Below are 13,357 nucleotides of genomic sequence, written 5' to 3' on the forward strand. Positions count from 1 at the left end.
CCTTGAACTGCAAGGAGATCCAACCAGTTCATTCTAAAGGAGATCAGCCCGGGGTGTTCTTTAGAAGGAATGATGCTAAAGCTGAAACTCCAGTACTTTGGCCACCTCATGCGAAGAGTTGACTCATTGGAAAAGACTCTGATGCTGGGAGGGATTGGGGGCAGAAGGAGAAGGGGACGACAGAGGATGAGATGGCTGGATGGCATCACTGACTTGATGGACATGAGTTTGGGTGAACTCTGGGAGTTGGTGATGGACAGGGAGGCCTGGTGTACTGCAATTCATGGGGTTGCAAAGAGTCGGACATGACTGAGCGACTGAACTGAACTGAACTGAACTGATGGGACTGGATGCCATTATCTTTGTTTTTTGAATGTTGAGTTTTAAGTCAGCTTTTTCACTCCTTTTTCACCTTCATCAAGAGGCTCTTTGGTTCCTCTTTGACTTTCTGCCATAAGGGTGGTGTTTTCTGCATATCTGAAGTTATTGATATTTCTCCTGGCAATCTTGATTCCAGTTTGTGCTTCATCCAGCCCAGCATTTTGCATGATGTACTCTAAATAGAAGTTATATAAGCAGGGTGACAACATACAGTCTTGACCTACTCCTTTCCCAATTTGGAACCTATCTATTGTTCCATGTCTGGTTCTAACTGTTGCTTTTTGACCTGCATACAGATTTCTCAGGAGGCAGGTAAGGTGGTCTGGTATTCCCATCTCTTTAAGGATTTTCCACAGTTTTTTTGTCATCCACACAGTCACAAAGGCTTTGGCATAGTCAGTAAAGCAGAAGTAGATGTTTTTCTGGAACTCTCTTGCTTTTTCAATGATCTGTATCCAAATCCAGCTTGAACATCTGGAATTTCATGGTTCAGGTACTGTTGAAGCCTGGCTTGGAGAATTTTGGGCATTACTTTGCTAACGTGTGAGATGAGTGCAATTGTGCAGGAGTTTGAACATTCTTTGGCATTGCTCTTCTTTGGAATTGGACTGAAAACTGACCTTTTCCAATCCCGTAGCCACTGCTGAGTTTTCCAAATTTGCTGGCATATTGAGTGCAGCACTTTTACAGCATCATCTTGTAGGACTTGAAATCGCTCAGCTGGAATTCCATCACTTCCATTAGCTCTGTTCATAGTGATGCTTCCTAAGGCCCACTTGACTTCACATTCCAGGATGTCTGGCTCTAGGTGAGTGATCACACCATCATGGTCATTTAAGTTGTTAAGATCTTTTTTGTCTACTTCTTCTGTGTATTATTGCCACTTTTTCTTAATATTTTCTGCTTCTGTTAGATATATACCGTTTCTGTTCTTACTCAAAGTCACCCAATTTTGGAGAATGCAAGTTAGAGGAAATGGCAAGTTGTTGAATTAACATCATCCATTCTGAGGGGAATCCCCACTGGCTCAGTAGTAAATAATCCTCCTGCAATGCAGGAGATGCAGGTTTGATTCCTAGGCGAAGACCCTCTGGAGAAGGAAACGGTAACCCATTCTAGTACTCTTGCCTGGGAAATCCCATAGACAGAGGAGCCTGGTGGGCTACAATCCATGGAGTCCTGAGAGTCAGATGTGACTAAACTACCACCACCACCATTCTGAAGGGGCTTGCTTCCAGGTGCTTGCAGTACCAAAATCTCAGGGTCCTTACTGTGCTCAGCAAGAAGCTCAGTCCCCGATATCTAATCCTTAACAAGACAATCAGATATAGAGGGTCCTGGACACAGAAGACCAGAACAAAAGGACAAATAGCTGAACTGAACCTTTCCCCCAGGCACGGAGAACCTCAGCAGCCAAGATCTTTCCTATTGCCTCCAAAATCCGCCAGTGGGACTTCCAACTACGATCTACTCAGGACTGTGGAACAAACCCAGCCAACATGCATGCTAAGCCACTTCAGTCCTGTCAGATCCTTTGCAACCCCATGGAGTGTAGCCTGCCAGGCTCATCTGTCCATGAGAGTCTCCAGGCAAGAATACCAGAGTGGGTTGCCATGCTCTCCTCCAGAGGATCTTCCCAACCCAGGGATCGAACCAGTGTCTCTTCTGTCTCCTGAGTTGCAGGCAGATTCTTTACCACTAGCACAATCTGGAAAGCTCCATGGAACAACCTAGAGCCAGGTACATTTCCATAATGAGGTTACTCAGCAAAAGGTGTCATCTTACCCAAACCCCAAATCAAGCTCAGGTGATGGGTGGTGCCTGGAGGATTCCAGGGTGGTGCTGGAAGCAAGGGACCCAAGGCCACAGGTGCTCATACACCGGCTATTAGTGCCCCCGGGGACCATGATCGTCAGGCAAAGGTCCCTCTGGATGCCCTCCCACTGGCTTCCAAACTGGTCACCAAACAACTAAGTTCGTCTTGCCAGATACACAGCCAGTCCAGATGCAGACGGTAGAACTGAGGAGAGGGTTTCTTTGGAGAAAGCCAGGCAAGGAGACAGGACAGGCTTCAGATCTGCCTCAGAGAAGGCACTGATGGATCAGGATAAAGTTGCTAGGCAGGCTGGGGAGTAGGCTGCGTGAGGAGGGCGGGCAAAGGTAACTGGCAAAAGATGCAGGGGAAGTGCCCTTCTGCGCAGGCTCCAGGTCCCTAAACGTTCACAACAGACCAGGCGGCAAAGGGCACAGGCCCAGGGTAGGGGTCCAGGGTTCTATTCAGTCTCACCTGCTGAGCCCCAGCTAGACACAGTTGAGGCTCCAAGTTCCTAGAAAGTAATTCCTCCAGGAAAGAGCTCGTTAGTTAGGCTCTGTGCTGATTGGAGAACCCAAAGTCTTCACGACTTTAATTCCTGAGGGCAAGTGGAGTGGGTTGAACCTTTGGGTTCAGCCCCTCATCTTTGGATCATTCTTTCATCTGGAGGGAAAAGGGCTAGGTCAGCTCTGGGTACTTCCTGCCAATAAGAAGTGGACTGGACAAGGGCTGGAGGAATGACCCTGGTTAGCCTCCTTTGAGAGTATTTTTGGATTTCTGGTTTCAAATTCACCTTTGGATCCCAAGAAATAAATCCCACCTATGAGCCAGATGTCAGAGCAGCTGTAGGCCCAAGATCTCAATCTATAACATGTACCCTTGAGGGCACACAGAATGCCAGCCATGGTGAACACTTCGGATTTTTAGGGGGTGTACACTGTGATCAAGAGAGGGTGTGTACATGATCAAAGGGGAACCATGCATGTGACCCAAGATGGGGCACGTGAACAAAAGTGGATGTACAGGTGAACAAGGAGGGTGTGCATATGATCGAGGGGGGCCACCTACCTGATCAGTGCACGCAAGGCTTTGCAGGTGAGGCAGGGATTGGTGGAGCAGATGATGTAGAAAGTCAAGACAACAGTCATCTGAGTGGCCTGACCACATCCACCCCTACTTGTACTCTGCATAACCCTTATGATCTTGGTCTGCCCCTCATCCTTGATAGCCCTGGGATCAGGTATGTAGAGGTGCCTTCCAGCCAAATACCACAAATGAAGTACAGACAACAGCAGCGAGAGGATCAAGAGTCCAACAGGTGGGTAGACTCTGGAGCCAGATGCTTTATTGGATCACCCTTTCATGGAAGTCCAAAGGATGATAGCAGTACCTTGCTGTCAGCCCAGCAATGAAGCCCATTTCTCAGTGAGGCCACTGTCGTCGCCCAGTCCACAAGCAGATTCCCTCTGTTCAGATTAAGGAAGAAACATAAAATGTTGAACAGGCACAGTACAGGGAAGATCATGACCGCTAGGCAAGATGGAAGCAGTAACAGCATTCTGAGATCATAGCAACCCTGCCTGTGACTTTCCCCCTGGCCTGCAGGACAATTCTGCCTGTCCACTATCCATCCCCACCATTGGTGCCCAGTACTGGGGAGGCAGTTTAACAACAGCCCACAGGGTTCATGTGATGGTGCCTTTCTCCTGTGGGAGGCCCAGATTAATTACCTTAGTGGCCTTAGGAGGGGCCAGGTAGAAGCCCCGGTGAAATCTGCAAGTCCTTCTCTAATTCTGTTCGAGCCACTGGGGACCTACCTTCCAGTCCCATCTTATAGTGTGTTCCCCTGGGGTAGATCCTGTGACAAGGGCAAAAGTGAGCTATTGTCCTGACCAGTAGTGGTCAACAGTTGAAATCAGGTTGTGTTGACTAGTTGCCTCTGGGTTCATATGGCATAGGGTTAGAGATGACTGCTCCTGGGATGTTGAGTTATATAGTGCATAGGGCTTAAGTTAGTCCCTGTGTGGAGAAAGCAGGTTTCCATCTCAACTGTTGTTTAAGTCATCCACTCATCCTTTCAATTAGCCCAGCAGTAGTAGGGATGTAGGGCAGGTGGAAAGGCCAGTGTATGTTGTTTTTGTCCGTCAATTCCTGAACTTCACAGCAAGTGTTTTTTTCGTGTGTTGCTCAAGGACTCAGGTGGCAACCCACTCCAGTGTTCTTGCCTGGAGAATCCCAGGGACGGGGGAGCCTGGTGGGCTGCCGTCTCTGGGGCTGCACAGAGTCGGACACGACTGAAGCTACTTAGCAGCAGCAGCAAGGACTCAGGCAGGCTTTCTGGAAAGTCTTCCACCTGGTGGAAAGCATCATAGACTGCACATAGCCGCTGCTCCATCTATTCCTCACTCTGTGTTGTTGCTCTGCACCCTTCCACAGCTGGGACTAGAGGCCCAAGGGTATTCTTTTTATTTTGCTGTTGCCTAGGGCCCCTATCAAACCCTTCCGGGTAACTGGCAACACCCGATTCACCAGCCTGCTCCGGAGTGAATATCCCTAAAGCCTGTGTCTATAATTGTCTAGGGGTGGTGGGTGTGGGTATCCCTGTATTCTGTAGATAATCCAGGTCCTTGCATTCATCTGTATTCACCAGTCATCCTCATGCAGTCGGGAGCATGGGGCTGTTACTGTAACCTGGGAAGAGACTGAGGTTAGCAGGAATATCAATACAATGGAAGAGAAAGACTTCTCTCATGGTACCCAGCTGTCACTCGGCCACACATGCTAGTGGATAGATGGTTCGAGGTTACCCCCTCCAGAGGATGGCTACCCTGGGGTTACCTCCACAACTTTCCATTCTCTGTCCTTACTTGCCTGCATCATGCACTCATAGGAGTGTCTGTGGCTCAGCAGTTGTGGGACTGCACCCTGCCTGCCTGCAAGCCTTGTACTTGCCCAGCCTGGAGACCAAAGAAAGAGTTCAGACAGCCACAGAGCCATCGGTGATTTATCGGACAGGGGAGCTTACACATCCAAGGCAAGGGGTCCTGGAGCAGTCAGGACGTGGCAGCCATTTTTGCTACCCAGAGCAGAAGGAGGCTCCCATTTATAGGGGGGATGATTCCCCCTTATTGGCTTATCAGTTACCAGGGAAACCAGCAGCTGAGCCACATCCCTCACAGCCCCCTCAGTTTAACCAGCATCATGAGGGCTGATGTTTCCTTTTAATAAACTGGTGGGTGGAGACTTTCTGGCCTAAGGATTAGAACAAGTACTAGCTAGGGCAGAGGAAAGACGTTCGTGTGCGTGGGGTGTAGGGGAGGCAGGGACTGATGGAACAGGGGGTGTACAGAGAGCAAGAGAACAGCCATCTTGAGTATCCAGACCATGCAACAGGATTGGAAGATAAACCGTCTGCCCCCGGGTAGAAATATTTGGCTGCTAAAGAAAAAAATTTAAATATTTGGAGTTTACTGACAAATAATTGTGCTCAATTCATGAGCAAATTTAATGATAAAAACAGGTCTGTAGTAGATAAGTGGAATTACATCAATGCACTATATGCTTCATTTTCCCTGATGGCTTATACAGTATGCTGCCTTAGCAAGTCACAAGATCTTAGACTTCATGCACCAGAGGATTTATGGATGTACATTGAATCTAGGAACACAGTGTAATTGCCAGGTTGTCCTTTATAAGCCCCAACTGTGACTCAGCCAGATAACACAATGGTAGCCTGGCCTTACTAGGAAAATAGGTCAATGGCTTGCCAAGAGGCACAGGTTAATGGGGGTGGGAAGGGTGTGTATAACTACTTTTTGTTTGCAAAGTCCATCAGCTGCAGTTTCTTTTGGACCAAATCTCAAGCATGTTTCTATTAATATTAAAAATAAAGCCTCTGATTTGAAATTCTTCTCATAATAAGGTAGATTTCACAACCCAAAGCTGTAGGAAAAATAACTCAGTCACCTTAAACTTCTAAGTTTATAAAGTACATGAATAGAAAAAATTGGCAGAAATACAATACATAATGTAATAAGGAATATCAACAGTTCATAAGTAGAATTTAGTTAATCCACATGACACAGAGTGATACAAAATTAATACAGCAGATTTAACATATGTGTGAAAATTATATTGAAATATAACCAAGTTTGTTTTTTTGCCCAAGTATATTTTATACAAATATTGACCACATACTGTAACACAAAAGTAAGTCACAACTCTGTATTCCATATATCCAGAGAGTAAATCATAAAATCAGATTTACTAATCAGAAAATATGAAAAAGAAAACTTAACTGAATAACATTCAGGCCAGACAGTAAACTCCCAAATGTAGTAAAGAGTATTTTTAAATGCAAGTAGATATGCGATATGTCAAATTAGATGAGATAAAACCTTCCAGATGTTCACGCTGGTTTTAGAAAAGGCAGAGGAACCAGAGATAAATTGCCAACATCCGCTGGATCATGGAAAAAGCAAGAGAGTTCCAGAAAAACATCTATTTCTGCTTTATTGACTATGCCAAAGCCTTTGACTGTGTGGATCACAATAAATTGTGGAAAATTCTTAAAGAGCTGGGAATACCAGACCACCTGACCTGCCTCTTGAGAAACCTATATGCAGGTCAGGAAGCAACAGTTAGAACTGGACATGGAACAACAGACTGGTTCCAAATAGGAAAAGGAGTACATCAAGGCTGTATATTGTCACCCTGCTTATTCAACTTCTATGCAGAGTACATCATGAGAAACACTGGGCTGGAAGAAGCACAAGCTTGGATCAAGATTACCGGGAGAAATATCAATAACCTCAGATATGCAGATGAAACCACCCTTATGGCAGAAAGTGAAGAGGAACTAAAAAGCCTCTTGATGAAAGTGAAAAAGGAGAGTGAAAAAGTTGGCTTAAAGCTCAACATTCAGAAAACTAAGATCACAGCATCTGGTCCCATCACTTCATGGGAAATAGATGGGGAAACAGTGGAAACAGTGTCAGACTTTATTTTGGGGGGCTCCAAAATCACTGCAGATGGTGACTGCAGCCATGAAATTAAAAGACGCTTACTCCTTGGAAGAAAAGTTATGACCAACCTAGATAGCATATTGAAAAGCAGAGACATTACTTTGCCAACAAAGGTCTGTCTAGTCAAGGCTATGGTTTTTCCAGTGGTCATGTATGGATGTGAGAGTTGGACTGTGAAGAAAGCTGAGCACCGAAGAATTGATGCTTTTGAACTTTGGTGTTGGAGAAGACTCTTGAGAATCCCTTGGACTGCAAGGAGATCCAACCAGTCCATTCTAAAGGAGATCAGCCCTGGGATTTCCTTCAAAGGAATGATGCTAAAGCTGAAACTCCAGTACTTTGGCCACCTCATGCGAAGAGTTGACTCATTGGAAAAGACTCTGATGCTGGGAGGGATTGGGGGCAGGAGGAAAAAGGGATGACAGAGGATGAGATGGCTGGATGGCATCACCGACGCCATGGACGTGAGTTTGAGTGAACTCCAGGAGTTGTATGGACAGGGAGGCCTGGTGTGCTGCGATTCATGGGGTCGCAAAGAGTCGGACACGACTGAGTGACTGAACTAAACTGAGCCAAAATAATGAAAGTATGAACCAAATGTCTCCCTAAAAATGTAAAGAGTGATCATAATAAGTAAAAGGAAAATATAACAAAGTTAGATAAGGAAATGTGAAAAAAATAGTTGGCACTTTGAAAAATGTTGAGGTTAATCATTAACCAAAAGAGAATAAAACTTGTTTTACTTCAAAAGTAATTAATAAAAACAAATACTTTAGGGCTTCAAGAGTAATTAATACAAGCGCGGTTATTTTATGGTTAGTTTAAAATCTGTTCATTCAGGTTACCACTACTGAACATTTTTAAAGTAAATGTCAGGCATCAATCAGAATGTAAAATTTTGAGAAATCTAATAGAATGTGATATATGCTGTTTATTTCAAGGTTTTTTTCAGTGGCTCTTTGAATAGCAGCTAAGTATGTACTTTTTATCTAGCTCTGTGTTGACAGGAGATGGATATGTCAGGCTAGCATTAGTAGCTTTTGACACAAATCCTTTTCTTTTACGGTTTTATCCTCATCCTTCTGCAGACTCCGGGTTTGGAATAAGAAGTGTGAGGAGGAGCAATCTGTAGAGTACGCACTGGCCTTCTGTGAACAGGAAACTCTTCACTTGCACGTCATTCTTTGAACAGAAGCTTCTAAGGTCTGTCATTAAGAAAAGTAATCATCTGTCTTGGTCTTCTATCTCTGTTCAGTGACTCAAAACCAGGGCACATCAGGATGAGAATAGGACCTATTCATTTCATGTGTGTGTTTAAAATTTTATTCTACGTTATCTTTTTTTTGGAATGTTCCATTTCCTTTTATTTTTTTATTGGAATAAACTTGCTTTGCAATGTTGTTTTAGTTTCTGGTGTGGTGGTGGTTTAGTCACTAAGTTGTGTGCGACTCTTTTGCAAGCCCACGGACTGTACAGCCTACCAGGCTCCTCTGTCCATGGGATTCTCCAGGCAAGAGTACTGGAGTGGGTTGCCGTTTTCTTCTCCAAGGGATCTTCCTGACCCAGGGATCAAACCCAGGTCTCGTGCATTACAGACGGACTCTTTACTGACTAAGCCACCAGGGAGGGCCCAGTTTCTGCTGTACAACAACGTCAATCAGCCATATTTCAAAATGAGTTCATGTTAGTAAAATAAAATGGGTAAAAAGTTTAAAATGAAAAAGTAAAAAAAAAAAGGCATGTATCGCATTCAGGTGAGACACCTCTCTGCCTTACTCAAAAAACCACTACGGTTTGTCCAAGATATTGGTGAGGCCAGATCAGAGGATGAGAAGCCTCACTGAGGCAAGGGATTGTGATCCTCTCTGCTCGATATACAGGGGGAACCTTCTAAGATCAGGGCAAAGAGCTGCTTGTTGAATTGACTTCAGGATATTTTTGCATCTCATGATGCTAATGAAACACTATCGCTACCTTAAATTGTTTCCTCAGCTTAATCCCCAAAGGAAATCCCTCTGCTTTTCAGAGATAAAAAGTTGGTAGAACAAAGAAAGTCAGGGGAAGCACGGGGGCCTTTTGCTATAGAATTTCACTGAAGCCTTTCCAAGCCCCGAGGAGAGGACCCAAGGGCTACTGTTTATTCCTACACCTGGATTAAATATCAAGGTCTGTGAGAAGATGAATCATTTAGAAACTCGACGTTCTTGTAGGGAGCTGTTGCCTTTTTAGAACCCTAATAACAACTGTGGCGAAGGCAAAAATCACATAGAAAGTTCAAAGTTGTCAGATCCTCTTTCTGCCCTGCTCTCAGCTAGTGGGAGTCTAAACCACGGAGCGCGAAGGCCCGCGGTGACTGGTGACGTTGATCATTCATTGTCTCTCTGAAAAGGAGAGATTAAAGATGCAACATCAGTGTGAGAAGAGAGCAAACTACTTGCGGTGGCGGTTCTTTCTCAAGGGAACTCCTGTCTAAGACTTTCATCATTTTTCATTTCATAAGACTTTTTCATTTTCATTTTGTCCTTACCCGGAATGATTGAGACAAAAGACGCAGGACTTGATTTTGAACCACAAAAAATCATGAACATGAAACACACATATGAAAGGAGACATGGCCTAGCAGGGTCCTGTCTCAGATGTTTCCCGTAGAGCACACATGTATTCAAAAGAGCACATCAAAGCTCAGCTCCTACCCCGGGGTGTTTTGGAAACAGCGGTGGGAAGTAATTATCAGTTACCATCAATGTAAAACACTAGAGATGATAAAATCATAGACTATATTTATTCACCATTAATATAAACAGTCGATATTTTAGATGGATTCTAATAACACAGTAGCGGTGTAGCCAAAATGTCTTATAAGCAGCTGTTCTTAGCACTCCTCTATGATATACCTGTACATCTTTTTACCTGGTGTTGCTCAAGTTGGCCACTAGTTTAGCCAGAGTTGCAGACTGCATTTAATAGACATGTTTTGTTTGGCTTCTAAAGTATTTTGTTTTGCAAATTATGTGCCCATGTTTTGTTATTGTTCAGTTGCTAAGTCGTATCTGACTTTGCAACCCCATGGGCTGCAGCATGCCCGGTTTCCCTGACCTTCACTATCCCTTGGATTTTGCCTAAATTCATGTCCACTGAGTCAGTGATGTCATCTGACCATCTCATTCTCTGCTGCCCCCTTCTCCTTTTGGCTTCAATCTTTCCCAGCATCAAGGTCTTTTCCAATGACTCTGCAGATTCAGCTTCAGCATCAGACCTTCAGCATCAGCCCATGTTTAAAAAGTGAATAATTTCACATTAACATGCAGCTTTCTGACTTCCACTGAAAAATAAGAAGGACTGGTATTACATTAATGTCATGTAGTACATATTATGTGTGATATCTTACGTTATTATGTATCAGGCATTCAGTTCTTTCGGTGGTAACCTCCAGTTCACCTGTCTGCTTGTCTCTGTGGTCCTGACCTTCTGAGTTGAGTCAGCAACTGGACAGCGTGCTTGGGTGTCTCAAAGGTACAGCTCTCATGATCTTGAAGACTTGGAAATGCGGGAACTAAGGAAACACAGTTCTCTATTTCGAGGAAACAGGAATACAGTGATGGATTAGTACCAGGGCCCCGGCCACAAGCATGTTCTCCTCACTCCTGAGCCAGCCCTCTTTCCACTGTCCCATCTTGCTTCCTTTGGCTTCTATAATATTTTATTTCAAAATGGTACCTGTTTCTCAAAAACCATAGAGCTTTAAAATAACCATGTTAAATGAAAAAAAAAAGGAAAAAATTCACTCTGTACAGTACGATTAGAACAGTGTTAAAATAGTACACTGAAAAACAACTTTGGGCCATGGCATTGGGAAAACTTTTTTTCCACGAAGTTTCTAAATAATTATGTATTAACTTTTAGAATAAAATAAAGCTCTATTTTTTAAAATATTCTGAACACAATGAAGCAGACGCTTTCCCTGGTCATGACCTCCCTTGCCAGAAACTCACTTCTTTGCTTCTCTATAGCTCAGACTGGCCTGGTGCCTCCATGCTGACTGAGATGGGAGGGGAAGTCTGCTGGTGGCTCCATTATTTTCAGAACTTTCTGTCTTGAACACAGTTATGTGAAAATGCCAAGCAGAATTCTGGAGGCAGAGTCACAGATTCTAACCTTGAATGGAAAAAAAAAACAAAAGCATAGACTTTTCTAATGCATCCAGCTTTAGATGCCAGCATTCAGTAATATCCTACGGTTTATGCAGTTATTAGGTTTTCTATTGTCGTGGTTTAACTGATAAGTCACTTCCGACTTTTGCAACCCCTTGGACTGTGGCCCGCCAGGCAAGAATGCTGGAGTGGGTTTCCATTTCCTTCTCCAGGGGATCTTCCTGACCCAGGGGTTGGACCACCATCTCCTGCAATTGCAGGCAGATTCTTTACCACTGAGCCATCTGGACTTGCAGTCAAAAACTGGATATACATAAAAACATTGACATATTTTTTCAGATACTTATTTTCCAAGTACCAGCTAAGTAAATTGAAATGAGTCAATACCTTTGTTTGTTTTACCCAGTGAAGATGGGTCGTCAGGAGATCAAAAGAAGACTCATCATGTTCCCCTCAAGACCATAATCATTCTTTTGCGTTCATTCTTCATGAGCTTGGTTCTAACAATCTTTGGGAGCCACGGTACTGATTAGGAAGAAAAATCTCTACTCTGATCATTCAAAAGAGTGAAAAGAAGGTACATGTTTGGTTTCATAAAAGCCTTCTGTTTATGCTGGAGATACAAAGCACATGCTTAGAATGGGCAGCTGTCTGATGTGCTTCTTTTTGATGCTGGTTGTTGGAGGTGAGGAGGTAGGACTGAGAACTTTAGAGAGGATAGATGAGGGGGGCAGGCAGAGAAGCTGCAGCAACTGGAAGTCATTTCAGAAGGAGGGTTTAAACATTTGCAGATGGTTAAACATTTGCAGAGAAGAGAAGATTTGGAAAACGTGAGAACTCTGAGCTAAATTATTGTGGGTTCAAAGACTAGACATTCACTTGATTTGTTTCAGGTAATACAGGGATTTTTAGAAGGATATATGTCAGCATAAAGAAGGTAAGAATCTCGATGACTCTACCGGGCAGAAGATAGCTCAAGGGAGGTTAGCTTACCAATTGGCAAGAAAATTGTAGCTTATAATAGACCATGGAACATTCAAGCCCAGCTCCTCTCTTGAGATTCTATGATCCTGTGTTACATCTGCTGAACTGGTCAATGCAGAAGTCATTCTGGGCGTAAAGGAGATTCACACATCTAAGGTGGCCTTGTGGAGTTATGAGCCTTAAGAAACTCTCATAATTGTTTGGCTCCGACTCTTCTCTGAGGCAGGTATTTGATAAGCATCAGGTTTTAAGAAGTTACTTGTAGCCCAAAGGGACCCTAAAAATTTAAACCAAATTCATTGCTAAAGTTGACTTGAGTAGCAAGTACTTGATGGTGAGGAGAAGGCTTAAGTTTCTCAGCTCCCATCACTATTTTGAATTGAAGCATTGAAGTTCTCACATTAAAATATGTGAATGGAGTAGTACTCAGCCATAAAAAGAATGAAATAATGACATCTGCAACAACATGGATGGACCCAGAGATGATCACACTAAGTGAAGTAAGTCAGAGAAAGACAAATATCGTATGATATCATTTATATGTGGAATAATCTAAAATACAACACAAACGAACTTATTTATAAAACAGAAACAGACTCTCAGATATAGAAAGCCATCTTATGGTTACTAAAGGGGAAAGGAGAGGGAAGGGATAAATTAGGAGTCTAGAATTAGCAGATACAAACCATTGTTTATAAAATAAGCAACAGGGGAATTATATTCAACATCTTGTAATAAACCATAATGGAAAAGAATATGAGAAAGAATATATGTGTATATATATATACAGATGCATAACTAAATCACTTTGCTAATACCTGCTAATCACCAGGAACTAATACAGCATTCATTTTATGAAATAACTATATTTATACCTATTTTATCAATTAACAATATTTCAATTTTAGAAACGTATGTGTGCATGTGTGTGTGTGATAACACACCTCATCACTAGTGACTTATCAAATGAATTAGGCAGTAATCTAATAACGAATGGCTGATAA

At 43.3% G+C, this 13,357-nt stretch overlaps 1 long non-coding RNA gene across 1 annotated transcript; it reads right to left on the reverse strand.

Moving 5' to 3' along the window:
• Window positions 1–10,438: 10,438 nt before the first annotated feature.
• LOC113893296 lies at window positions 10,439–11,530 on the reverse strand. The gene is made up of 3 exons (XR_003511275.1): window positions 11,211–11,530; window positions 10,657–10,789; window positions 10,439–10,540 (listed from the first exon to the last, which is right to left on the reverse strand). It is a non-coding gene; the product is annotated as an uncharacterized LOC113893296 (long non-coding RNA).
• Window positions 11,531–13,357: the final 1,827 nt, after the last annotated feature.

This window comes from Bos indicus x Bos taurus, chromosome 5 (assembly GCF_003369695.1).
Source record: "Bos indicus x Bos taurus breed Angus x Brahman F1 hybrid chromosome 5, Bos_hybrid_MaternalHap_v2.0, whole genome shotgun sequence".
NCBI lineage: Eukaryota > Metazoa > Chordata > Mammalia > Artiodactyla > Bovidae > Bos > Bos indicus x Bos taurus.